We start from the raw sequence: 12911 nt of genomic DNA, 5'->3' as shown, positions 1-12911 counted from the left end.
TCAGTTCAGATGTAAACTAAAGACATGGCTATTCACCAGCTACTAACTTCTAGGTCCTGTCGCTGCCGTCCACAGCGCCGGGACACCCCCGCTGGGGGTAGCCGCGCGCTCTACAAATCTCATAACTAAATAAATAAATACGTAGCAGAGCAGAATACTACAAGGAAGCAGAAAAGTTCAGACACATTAGTTCTTTCTTAAAAATCTACAACTCCTCCTGCCTTCTCTTGGTCATTCTACCCAGATCATGGAAGAGCAGATTTCTCTTGCCTCAAAACTTACGTTCACCTCGCTTCACTACAGCATGGGTCTCATCCCTTTTTGTGAAGCTGAACCCAACTCAACATTGATGGTTCCAGCCTAGTCAACTCCTGCTTTGGACCTCTCATAGGAAGTCTGCAAGCTTTGTGCCACTAGCTCAGGACATCTCTATCTCCGATTGTATGAAATTCTGCACAGTGACTGCCATATCTTCACCTTCGTTCAGGGGTAGAAAGCTCAACACACTGCTCCTATTAGCTCTCCGTCTCAAACTCCATATGTGTCCTGACCACACAATATTGTCTAGGACAGTGCCATTTGGTTACATTTGCTAATGGCACACGTCCAAAGCACTCCACTCCACTGCATTCCTTCTCTTTTTGGGGGTTCCAACTCTGTATTCCGTGCTTGCAAATGTTGAAGCCAGGTCCTTGAAGCAATGATCCTTTTCTCCACCTCTTGTCTAGACTGATACATTCAAACTTTTCATAGTGAGCGCCTCATTTTGGGTCAGATAGGCAGCCCCCATGCTGCCCTCCTCCTCTGCCAAGTCGCCTGAGGCCTTTGGTAATGAGGATTTCTGCACAAAGAAATGATGTTTGTCCCAAATAGTTCTAGATATTTGCTCCTTTGGGAGCATGTGTTGTTGTCAGGAATGACAACAGTTTTAGAAGTCTACAGAATGAGAAGTCCACACCCGTTGTACTGAGATTCAGTCTAACCAATATATATTAACTGTAGTGTGATACTCGCCAGAAGAGTGCTTCAATGCCTCATCACGGGTCATAAGTGCTAATAAAATACATTTACAATTACAATAGGCATTGGTAAATCAAGATAAAACCACATCTGCTGTGAGGCTGTTTGACATAAAGAAAAAAATAAGAAGGCTCTGGTTGCAAGCAGGTACGGCTTTAATTTAGATGTATCCCAGTTGTGTGTTGATTTTTGGAATATGGCCTGCGCATCAAGGTTCGTAGACATACTCTGTAATGGAACAGGAGTTATTGGCCATGGTACGAAATAAACATTATTTATGGCATTGTGTGTGGTACACAATTCAAAATCTGGATAAATCATAAAGCTCAAGTGTAAATTGTAAATTGTGTTGCCAGTGAGAACTGGGAAGTTGACTGCTAGAACTGCACAATTAACTTTGGAATTGGAGGAATGCCTGCAGCCTGTCTCTCAATCACATGAGTAGGTGTAGCTAATACTTGAGCACAGCATATTCCTCCTAAATAGCAACATACAATAGCGGATTTAGGTGTGCCTGAGTGGGCCATCATTGGCAGGGTGGGAGGACGAAGCTGGGCACAGCCCTACTTAAACTTCAGTAGGCTGTATCCTGCAGCTACACAAAGGGCTCCATACCCCCTGTAGTTGGTCTGGGGCAGGGGAGGCAGGAAACCTGTGCCCTTCAAAGGGAAACTCCTAAAACCGTCTCCCTCTTTATTTGAGGCACCTGGTATAAATATTAGACCTCAGACACCAACTCTTCAGTACACTTCTGAACCTGTGGATACTCTGAGAAGGACTGGAAATGCATCTGTTGATCCCAGGACACCAGAGTGACTCTAAGTGCTAGTTGGCTGCCCCCCTGATTAGAGCCTCTGGGAAGGACAGAAGACTCCAACAACCTTGACTCCATCACCTGAACTCTGCCATATGTGAGTCTTACACTGCCAGGTGGTGCTACTCTTTGTATTGGGCCAGAAGGAGCTCTGCCAGCCCGTATGTGGACCTAACAGAGCTGATGCTTCCCCCTTGCTGCGAGGCACAATCCCGAGCAGAACCGATTCAGCCCCTCTGCTGTGAGGTTTCTCTAAGGGCAAGGACTCGTCCTTGACTTTGCAGCTCACATCAAAACCGCCACTCTATGAAGCTTCCTCATTCCAGGGCCCTTGCATTGCAAATCTCTTGTCAATGGCAGTATTGATGACAATGCAGGGTCTTGCATTTCAGCCTATCAGCTTCTTAAAACCGATGCGTTGCCTCAACTGTGCAACGCATCACCGATGCCATACTACACATCGAAAGGGTCTCATCGATGGGGTCTTCCGCAATAATGCAGGCTCTTGCATTCAAGCTTTGCAACTACTCTAAACCAACGCATCGCCTTTGCTGTGCGATGCGTCTTTGATGCAGGACCTCACAACGCTCCGCAAACAGGATTTAAAGTACTCTTGGCCAGCTTACCTAACTGAGTCCCTGTAGCCAGCATGCGTTCCATCGCTGTTGCCCTAAACTTGTAACTTTCTCCCGGTCCGCGTGACCAGATATCCACAGTTGCCATTTTGTGCTTTTGATGATATTTTCACTGAATTCTTTACATTTGTATAACTCTGGTTCTATTGATTGGATTTTTGTCATTTTGGTCTTTATTTATTTAATAACCGTTTAGCTATATTTCTGCATCTGGTGTGAGATCCTTTCTTTGTGTGTTACTGTTTAAAATGTTGTACAAAAACATTACATGTTGCCTCTAAGTTAAGTCTGACTTCTCCGTGGCAAGCTACCAGGGGGTTGTCCACAGGTTAATTTGGGGTTTGCTTGTGACTCAACCCTGGCAAGGATTATGATTTGTGCTTGAGTAAGGTTTTACTTCGCTCAAACAGCAACCCAATTTCTTACACTTGCATTCAAGCCCATAAAGGGCCTCCAGACCCCATCCTTTGAGTTCCAAATTTCCATTCAAAGCAGTTCTGCAATATTACTTGGCTGCCCTTCAAATTGAGAATGACCCAGGACAGGTTAATGAGACCAGTCCAGGTTTGCAGATCAGATGCTAAATTCAATGTCTTAGACTAGATCGAGCACATTTCCCTAGCCCCTTTTGATTGTTACTCCTTCCAGCATCTGGTAATTTAATTTACCCTGATACCCTTGTTAAGAAAAGCTTCCTCTTACCTAAGTTATGTGAATTCTTGATATATGTACATCTATGTATGCACACCGCCCAAGAGCAAAACGTATCTGACAAGCACGTCTGTTTTCATGCCTTAGTTGCCTGATACTACATCTCAACATTTATATCATTTCTGGGTGTGAGTTTGTGCCCAGACCCAGTCAAAGAGTCTCGTCTTATTCATTTTTTTCCCGTTTCCTTGATCTTTGTTTCAATGTGCTGGCTCTTAGACAGCATGTATGAGAGAGTGTCCTATTCAAAACAGTTCCCATTCTGTATCTAATTTCATAAACCCACTGCATTGTAGCATTTTTACCCATCAGAAGAATCTTCCCTAGTCAATTTTTTTAATTGCATGTGATACTTCACTCCATCGTGGTGCTGATGCGTGCTAAAAGATTTGGTCACATCCAGTAGAATTTTTCTGTCTCTCAGCTTGCAAAGGTATACCCAAGAGCTGTCCAGAGTGCAGGAAATGGGCACATACCCTGTTATCTTGCTGTTAGACCATATCAGAAGGAAGACCCATATTTGGATGAGGAATTCGTTTTGCCAAAAGCTCAACCGGTTAGTGGTGTGCTGCCATAAGCCTATCCCCACAGGTTACAATATACTTAATGTACAACAAAATAATTTCTCTTGGATGAATTCACTCATTCACAATATCTCTCACCCCTCTGTCCATATACTTCACACGTATCCTCATAATACTCTTAAGCTAGGACCCATCAATCAATTATAAAGATCTGTTTAATAACACATTTAATAAAAACAGTTGTACAATTGTGTAGAGAAAAATTCTTATAAAACATTTTTGTAATTTAAAAGAATCCTAAAATCAATCTCAAATTCTTTTAGAGTATAATCACAAAGGCATTAAAAAGAGAGACAATAAACATGACAAACATATATCATCACAAGTGTGTTAATTCAACGGAATCAGTGTCACATAAGCCTGTAAACTCTGTATGCATAGACTTCAATGTTCCTCGAATTTAACAATATACACCATCAGAAGCGACAAAGCGTTTCGGTGGAAGAAATATTCTAGAGCCACTTTCTTCAGAACAACAAAAATCTTAATGTCCCTCTCAGGGATAAAACAATATAATCTGTGCCTGCATAAAAACAAAACGTATATCAGTTTTACTAATCACATAGTGAAGTTAATGTTCATCTAAAACAATCACCTCATTGGATTTAATTAAACACTTAACTTGAAGTCCAAGGAGCTGAGATTCTTACACAAAAAACAATGCCATCAGTTTATAATTGTTCAAGGGGCCCATACCTGCAATGCAACCAGCTAACATTCTCATCCACTCAATCCCACTTCAAATGCTTAATTCAATCGTGCCCGAATCCTTTCCTGCTGAGATGTAAAGGTGAGGTAAGTTAATTATTCAAATTTGGGGACAGGGAAGAACCCCAACTAGGTGAGCCTCCCTCATTCCATCCCTCATGCTGTTTGATAATATTAATCATATCTTATAGTATTGATCCTCCAACTGAAGTAAGGGGTATAAATTACATCCCCCTTGGTTTTACGGGATGTTTAAAGCGGTATAAAAGGGGGTGGTGATGGACGGAGCATCTGAACCAATCAAACACTCAAACCCAGTCAACAGTTCTGGGTTTAATCCATCACCGTTCTTTAGCCCACTCTGCCACCCCAGTTCAGACATGGCCATATGCAAATCAGTCTGACCCTGTGCCTCATGGGAACAGTCCAGCCCGAACTGCCAAGCCATGCCTTCCCTGGACCGGAAACAAGCTTCCTAGGACAGGTTTCTGGCATTTCAGCCGTCTTCAGCCAGGCTTGCTTGAATCCAGTGGCAAAGTGAGCAAGGGACTCACGTCTGAGCATACCCTGCCAACTTATGGCGAACAAAGCGGTACAAAAGGGGTGGTGATGGACGGAGCATCTGAACCAATTGATCCTCCAACTGAAGTAAGGGATATAAATTACATCCCCCTTGGTTTTACGGGATGGTTACTCAATAATGGCCTGGGCTGAATTGCCAGCCACCGTTCTACTGTGGGTGAGAACCTGGAGCAAATGTTAATCCAAAGGGGGCCAAGGGTAAAGAATAATCTAATCCCTTCTCACGACCTTTTGTTACAAACTAATACCCCCACCTTGAATGATATGTTCCAATTTGTCTCCAAATTATAAGGAGAAAGTAATATAGTAGGTTCAGGAAGATACAAGAAACCTAAACAACGAGGATCATGTCCCCATTAGAAAATTATTAACTATGTAGATCAGCCAATACACCGGATATAAAGTCAATATCACATACCTATGTCCTAAAATCATAGTCCTATCTCCAGGATGTGGAAGTGGTGACTAAAAAGTCCTCCAATAACTGCAGGAAATTTACAGCAATGTCCGCTCCATCTGGATACTGCTTTCATGCACCTCGGAGTTTCTAGGGATCAAAAATATAGAAACCAAAAGTCAGAAGACTCTTCCAGTTGTGAATAAATACAATGTGTCTATCAAAAGAAGTGCGGCCAGTACAATATACTTAAGACCTATATGTACATATTATAAATGTCAGTAAGAACCACAGTTATGTCGTCAGTAGATGAGAGAGTATACGATTATTCTTTTTTTTTTTTTTTTTTTTTTTTTTTTTTTAAACGGATCATTGTTTATTTATATTTATTGCGTAGATAACCTGGCCTTTATTTCCAGTAACTAGAAACCTGAACTGGATCTAATTGAAATACAGAAGCCACATACTTGAACTTAGGCTGAATACAGCCTTATCTTGCATAGCTCATCGATTGCACCAGGCTGGGTCCGGGGGAAGATGCCACTCTCCTTGGAGGTCTCGCTTCCAGAGGATTGATAAACCTTCTCTGCCCGTTAAACATGGCACCATTTCAAAGTGGTTTATATGTGGTTAAAAAAAGGCACGCAATACTGTGTCCTCCTTCTCATAATGTATGTGATGGTTAGCCTGGGAACTCATGGGGGAATATCCTCTTCTAAAGGACAGATTGTCACATATACTTTAAACTGTAGTAAGGACGGCAGGGCTTAATATAATTTATATACAACCGTACCATACATTTGACGCATATACAAAGGACGTAAACCCAAAGTTAGTAAAAAAAAAGATAAAACTTTAACATAACGTACGATGTTCTAAAAAGACAAAAAAAGTAAATGTCAGTAAACTTACAGGTCTGTCACAACAAGAGACGATATTTTGTGTACGATCAACAGTGCCAAATGTTTCCATGTCTTAGTCACTACGCGTTTATATAATGAAATTGTGCAATACTGGGGAGCGCGTGGAATGGGAGTCTAAATGTAGTCCGATGAGATTTTTGGGCATGTGACAGTGTCCTTGTTTTCTAAATGTGAAGTAATAGAATGCGATTCACAAATCACGTTTATCGATTGTTACCAATAAGGGACTCTGGCGTTATGCTCTCAGCTGATACTTTGTTGTGCAATCATTTCAGTCCATCTGTAATACACAATTGCAGTCACTGTGTTGGCCTTTGCGCTATCGTTTCTCTCGTGTGGCCAATGTAAACAATGAAACTCGAAGCTAATCGCTAACTAGATGAAAGTTCAGAAACCAACATGTATATCTGAGATGTACTGAGTAAAAAGTATACCTGTAAAAAAAAAAAAAATGCCTTTACAAACTTATAGCTGTAAACGTAAAAAAAAAAAACTGTTTCCGTAAGTGTAGCGTGTCACGTGTTACTGCTAGCAGGCAGATGCTGCCTTTATTCTTCTATCTTGACCTCATGAAACACAACCATGGAGTCCATTCCTGCAGGAAAATAGTCTTGTGCTGGCGACATATTTTGGCAACAAAATAGAGAGAACATTTAGGATACTGTAGTATTGGGGCCCATCGGGAGACGGGGAGGGGAAGAACCGACCGGACACAGGTATATGGTGTGTTAAAGGCCGCTTTTATTGGAAACAGGTGCATCCTGAACATACCCCAACCTTGGCCTTTGCCGCACAAAACTAGGCCTAACTAAATATACACATATCTGCAAATCCCCCCACCCCTAAACATTTCCCCAACAACCTCATAAACCTCTTTATCATTTACACAAACTCCTGGCTCAATGTTTTTTAAAACCTCTGCCCTATGTACACTGACTCCCTTCCAACCAGTAAAGCTCCTTCCTCCTATCCTACCCCCTCCATTATAACTAGGGAAAGCGCCACTCGAAAGCCTTTACTGCTTTTGACCCCCCCCCCTAGGACCTCTGAACCTTCGGATACCTTCTCACCCCTATCGCCCTGTCCAACGCCTCCTTCAACTGTACCACATAAAGTTCCATCCCGTACCTGGACAAATGTACCCCATCCTCCAAGAAAAAATATATGGCTCCATACGTTAGCTCCGGGTGCTCCATTCTGCCCACCCCTTCTTTCTCACAAAAGGTCCTCATCTCCCTGTTGATCTTCCTCCTAGTTCTGTCAATCGCCCCTGGCCTCACTGCCCCCCTCCAGCATCTCCTCGGAATAAACTCAGACCAGATAATGTGACACCCCGCCCACTGCCTCTTGATTTCCAACAGATCCCTCCGCATTTGCTTCACCAGAGCCAAACCCTTACATTGCACCAGGTCGTTTTCACCCAGATGAACCACTAAAACATCCGGGCACACCCCTCCCCGAACAACATTATTTAAAACCGGCACCAACTCGTGCCAACGCATACCCCCTTTGCCTCTCCAATGGCACTGAAACAACTGTTCATCTAATTCCAGGTTCAGGTTCCTGCATTTATCCCATTCGGCCTTTTCCGCTCTTTTAACAAAAGAATGTCCCACCACATAAATGGACACTGCCGCCGCCGTAGGCCCCGCCACTGCACCTGAAAAGAGACACATGTAAGCAGCAAGTCCACACACCCACTCATTCCACCACTACCCCTCGCAACCTGACGTATGTCTTAAAACAATCCGATTTCCAGCGCCCCAACCGCTTTATGTCCTCCTTCCCCCAACCCCGGCGCGCCGCCTCCGTCGCCGCCCCGATACGGAAAGAATGCCTCCCGAAGGCTTTTGGATCCTCACCCATGGACCGCAGGGCGTGCCGCAGGACCCATAGCAACTGCGCGGCCGTCACACGTCCCGCCTCTCCCCTGTCAAAAACCTCCGCACCCGCCTGCGCTCCACCGGCCGCCAACCGCCTCCCCCACTCCACCGGCCGCCAACCGCCTCCCCCACTCCACCGGACCCACCGCCTCCTTGTCCCCCGGACCCAGTACCACCCACGTGCCCCTCTCCCGCTGATCGGTCTTGGAACGTCGAAGCCGCACGGCGACCTCCCTACCCCGAAACTCCACGTCCCCCCACTTCAATCCCGCCTGCCCCTTCAAACCCACCAGCTCTGACACCCGAAAGGCCCCAAAATACAACCACGACATCAATGTAGAAAACCGCACCGCCTCCTCCTGATCTCTACACACCACCGGCAACCGACTCAGCAACCCCTCCAACATTGCCTCCGTAATGGGCCGTCTCTGCCGCACCCGGGCCCCCTTCTCTCTCTCCCAACCCTCCAGAAGACGCCCTCCCAATTCCCCCGCCGAGGGAGCATAGCCCCACCAAAGCTTGCCCATAAACGCCACACCCGCCAGTTTACCCGCAATGGTCACTCTCGCCAGACCTCTGTCCATCAACCCCAGCATGAATTGCACCACCTGTTCCTCCCGACGCCACTTGTCCCGCTGCCTTACCGCTCCAAAACGCAGAAACTCCAGCCAGGCCTGTTCATAACTCTTCCACGTGGACACCGCCACTGACGACCTCACCAATCGAACGACCCGCGCTCTCCCACTAACCACATCTCCTCCGGCACCTCCGTCTTGACCGCTTCCGCCTCCGTGGCTAGCCCATGGAATCTCTGCCACTGTTGACGAGACAAAGCATCTGCAATGTCATTGTCCACTCCCGGCACATGTTGTGCCCGAAACAAGATATTGTTTTCCAGGCACCGCAACACAAACACGCGCATCAGCTTCAGCACCTGAGGTTCCCTCGCAGACTGCCGGTTCACCACCTGCACCACCGACATATTGTCCACCTTGAACAACACGCGCCTGTGCGCCAACTCACGCGCCCACACTGTCACAGCCACCACCAGCGGGAACAACTCCAAGAAAGCAATGCTTCTCCCCCCCCGCTTGCCACTGCTCCGCGCACCACCGGCCCGCCCAGTAGAGTCCGAAACCGCCGACTCCCGCCGCATCCGATGACATCGTCACGTCCCACTCCCACTCCTCCGGCGGCGCCATGGGAACACCGTTGAATCTCTCCAAAAAAGCCAACCACATGCACAGATCTTCTCTCGCGCCCGCCGGCAGCCGTACGTGGTGATGAGGCATCGACAACCCCGACAAAGCCAGTCCCAACCGTCGACAAAAGGTCCGCCCCGCCCGCACCACGCGGCACGCGAAATTCAAGTGCCCCAACAACACCTGTACCTCCCGCACCAACACCTTCCGTTTGGCCAACATGTCCCTCACCAGAACCACCATCGCCGACCTCTTGTCTTCCGGCAGGCGTGCTTCCATGGCCGCTGAGTCGAGCTCTATCCCGAGGAACGACAGCACCGTGCTGGGCCCCTGTGTCTTCTCTGGCGCCAAAGGCACCCCCAGGTAATTCATCAGGTCCATAAAACCACTCAGCTGTTGCTGGCAGTCCGTTGAACCGGGGCTACCCACCAGGAAGAAGTCGTCCAGATAATGCGTAATCGCCTCAGAGCCTGTGCGCCAGGAAAACGCCCACTGCAAGAAAGAACTGAAACGCTCGAACAAGGCACATGACACGGAGCACCCCATCGGAAGCGCTCTGTCCACAAAAATTAACCCGTCCAGCTGTATTCCCAGCAACTGATGATCCTCTGGGTGAACCGGCAGCAGTCTGAATGCCGATTTTACATCGCATTTTGCCATGAGCGCCCCTCGTCCCGCCGTCGTCACCAGTTTTCTCGCAACGTCCACGGACGAGTATGACACCGACGCCAAGTCTGCTGATATAAAATCGTTCACCGACGCGCCCTCCGGCCACGAGAGATGTTGAATCAAGCGAAACTGACCCTGCTCTTTCTTTGGCACCACTCCAATGGGTGAAATGATCAGATCCTCCAAAGGCGCCACCTCAAAAGGTCCCACCATCCTCCCCTCTCTCACTTCTTTGAAAAGCTTCTCCCGGACGATGCCCTTGTGTGCGTTCACAGACTTCAGGTTCTCTGCCCAACGAGCAATCCGCGGACCCTCATACCCAACCGGAAACCCTCCCTGAAACCCCGACGCAGCACCGACGCATCATCCGCCCGCGGATAAACCTCCAAGAGGGGTTCCAACCGGTCCAGCCTAACCGGTGTACGAGCCTTTTCCCAAGGTACTCGCACCCCCCCTTCCCCCCCCTCTCCCCCTGCCTGGCACAGGAGCCGGGTATGTGCCCTGCGTGGGGCCTCCCCAAAGCCCCCAGCAACGCGATTCTGGATGGCGTTTACCACAAGAGGAGCACTCGTGCTTAAATTTGCACGTCTGCCGGAGACAGGAACCCTCGTTGAAATCCCAGCAGGCCCCCCCGCTCTGGAAGCTCCCGGCTCCCCCCGGTCCCACCCCCCCACGGGTGGGGCGAGCCGAAAAGGGTGTGGAAGCCAGTGGCAAACCACTTGCCGTGTAGATAGTGCGGCCAAATTTCGCCCCACTCATTGTCTGCTGATAAAGGTCTGCATCCAACTCCCCCCACTTAGCCTCCGGGTCCGACGCCATGCGCGCCCTAAACTCCTCGTCGTAATGCGACCACGCATTGCCACCGTAAGTCACTTGCGCCCTCCGCACTACGTCCATGTACTTGAACAGCGCGACTGCCCTGTCAGGATACTTCTCACAGTAGACGCTCGCATAGATTAAGAACGCCGCTGACCAATTCTCAATAGTAACCGGCACCCTCGGCCGCCGCGCCAATTCCTGTTCCTCTTCCTTCGACCCCTCTTTGGCCATCAATTCCCGATGCAGCAACCGAAAGATCTCGACATACTCCCCCTTCCATATCTTCTCCCTGGTCGCCAATGACAAATGCGCCCCCAACGGCTTCGCCACTCCCATGTACGGCAGTTTTTTAACCGGAACGTCGCAGCTCTCTTTCGCCCCGGCACTCGACGCAGCCGACCCACCTAAAGCCATGTCTGTCCCAGCGGTCCCCACCGCCGCGTTCGCAACCGGACCCTCGCCGTTCCCTTTCGCTCCGACACTCGCCGCCACTAACTCACTAGAGGACCCGCTTGACCCCGCCGACCCGCAAACCGCCTCCGTACACACACCGGCATCCATCACATACCTACCCTTCACCAGTCTCACTGTATCCCCACCCTCCGCATCCGTCCCAACCGACACGTGGTGTCCTCCAACACCACTCCCTCCCGCCTTGCCTCCTTGAGGCGTGCCCAAGCCACTCCCCGACCCCGTACTGGTCTTACCTGGCGTCAAGGCCTGCGTCCTCACCGGATCCCGCCGCCTAACCAGATCATCAGGGGGGGCCGTCACTCGCGGCACCACTTGCCGGGGGCAGTCCTGTAAAACACTGGCAACAACGTTACAAACCTCCCCGGCCTCCCGCAGCTCCCCTTCTTCCTCCGACTCCAGCTCCTCCCCCCCTACCACAATCCTACCAGGAGATACCCTGCTCTAGCTCTACACTCCGTCATCAAGGCCCCTAGGTCCACACTCACTCTCCGTCTACCCTCATGTTGGTAATCAGAAGAAACCGCTGCCTCGTTGCTCCATCCCCGTCCCCCGGCGGCCGGATCGACCCATCGGGAGGGGGGCGCTGGAGAGCTACTTTCCGTCCATCTTCTTTCGGACCACCCCAGGTCCCTCGTTGGAGCGCGACCGCCCGTACTAGGCAGAGCCGGCCCATCCACTCTGCGGGGTGGAGCCGCATGCTGCTCACCTGAGCCCCTCCCCCACTGCTCCTGCCAAGAGAAAAACGGGGAAGTCCAGCAAGCCGGGGCAAAACTGTCTCCACTACCTCCCCAACCGCCTCTCCCCCCAGCCGCAGAATGTCCTCCCCGCCACGCCGGACGACCCCCCCACCCGCTCTCCCCCCACCCCCAGCTCCCCACTCCGCCCGAACCGCCCCACGCGCCCCCACCCATACCCCCCCACCCACCCCAACCACGCATCTCCCCCCCGCCATTCCCCCCCGCACCCTCCCAAACGCCCCCTCCCCCGCTGTGGCCCCCCAAAAACCTCCCCCCTCCTCCGTCCGCCCCCACCCCCCGGCGCATCCCCCACCCCCCCGCCTGCTCCCGTCTGCCCCCTATCGCACCCCCTCCCCCCTGCACCCCCTGCCCCGCGGTGAACCCCTACTGCTAGGCGGAATGATATGCTCATCCTCAGACTCCTCCCCCTCCTGCCCGCTCCCGCCCCCCACCCCCTCCTCCTCCTCCCCCTCCGTGTCCTCAATCAGCAATGGGGATCCCCCCCCTGCCCCCTCTAGTCCTCCTTGCTCCTCCCCCCCCAGGTCCCCCACCCGCTCCAACAAAAAGCCCCTCTCTCCCCTCACCCCCCTCCCCCTCCAAGCCACCCCCCACCGCATCCTCCGCCTGCCCCCCGGCCCCTCCCCCCTCGTGTCCTTCCCCCACTCGCGTCCCCGGGTAACCTCGCACCTCTCTCTAAGACCATGCCCGATCCTCCAGGGCCATTCTCCCCCGCCCCCCCGTCATTCCGGGCCC

General features: G+C 50.2%; 1 protein-coding gene across 1 annotated transcript in view; it reads left to right on the top strand.

Annotated features, from left to right (window-relative positions):
• Window positions 1-12911, top strand: part of CHMP4C (charged multivesicular body protein 4C) — a 131285-nt gene that overhangs the window by 15221 nt on the left and 103153 nt on the right. The window lies entirely within an intron of this gene.

Source organism: Lissotriton helveticus, chromosome 4_1 (assembly GCF_964261635.1).
Source record: "Lissotriton helveticus chromosome 4_1, aLisHel1.1, whole genome shotgun sequence".
In the NCBI taxonomy this organism is placed as follows: Eukaryota; Metazoa; Chordata; class Amphibia; order Caudata; family Salamandridae; genus Lissotriton; species Lissotriton helveticus.
The sequence above is the reverse complement of the archived record's forward strand: the minus strand, read 5'-3'. Positions and strand labels throughout refer to the sequence as shown.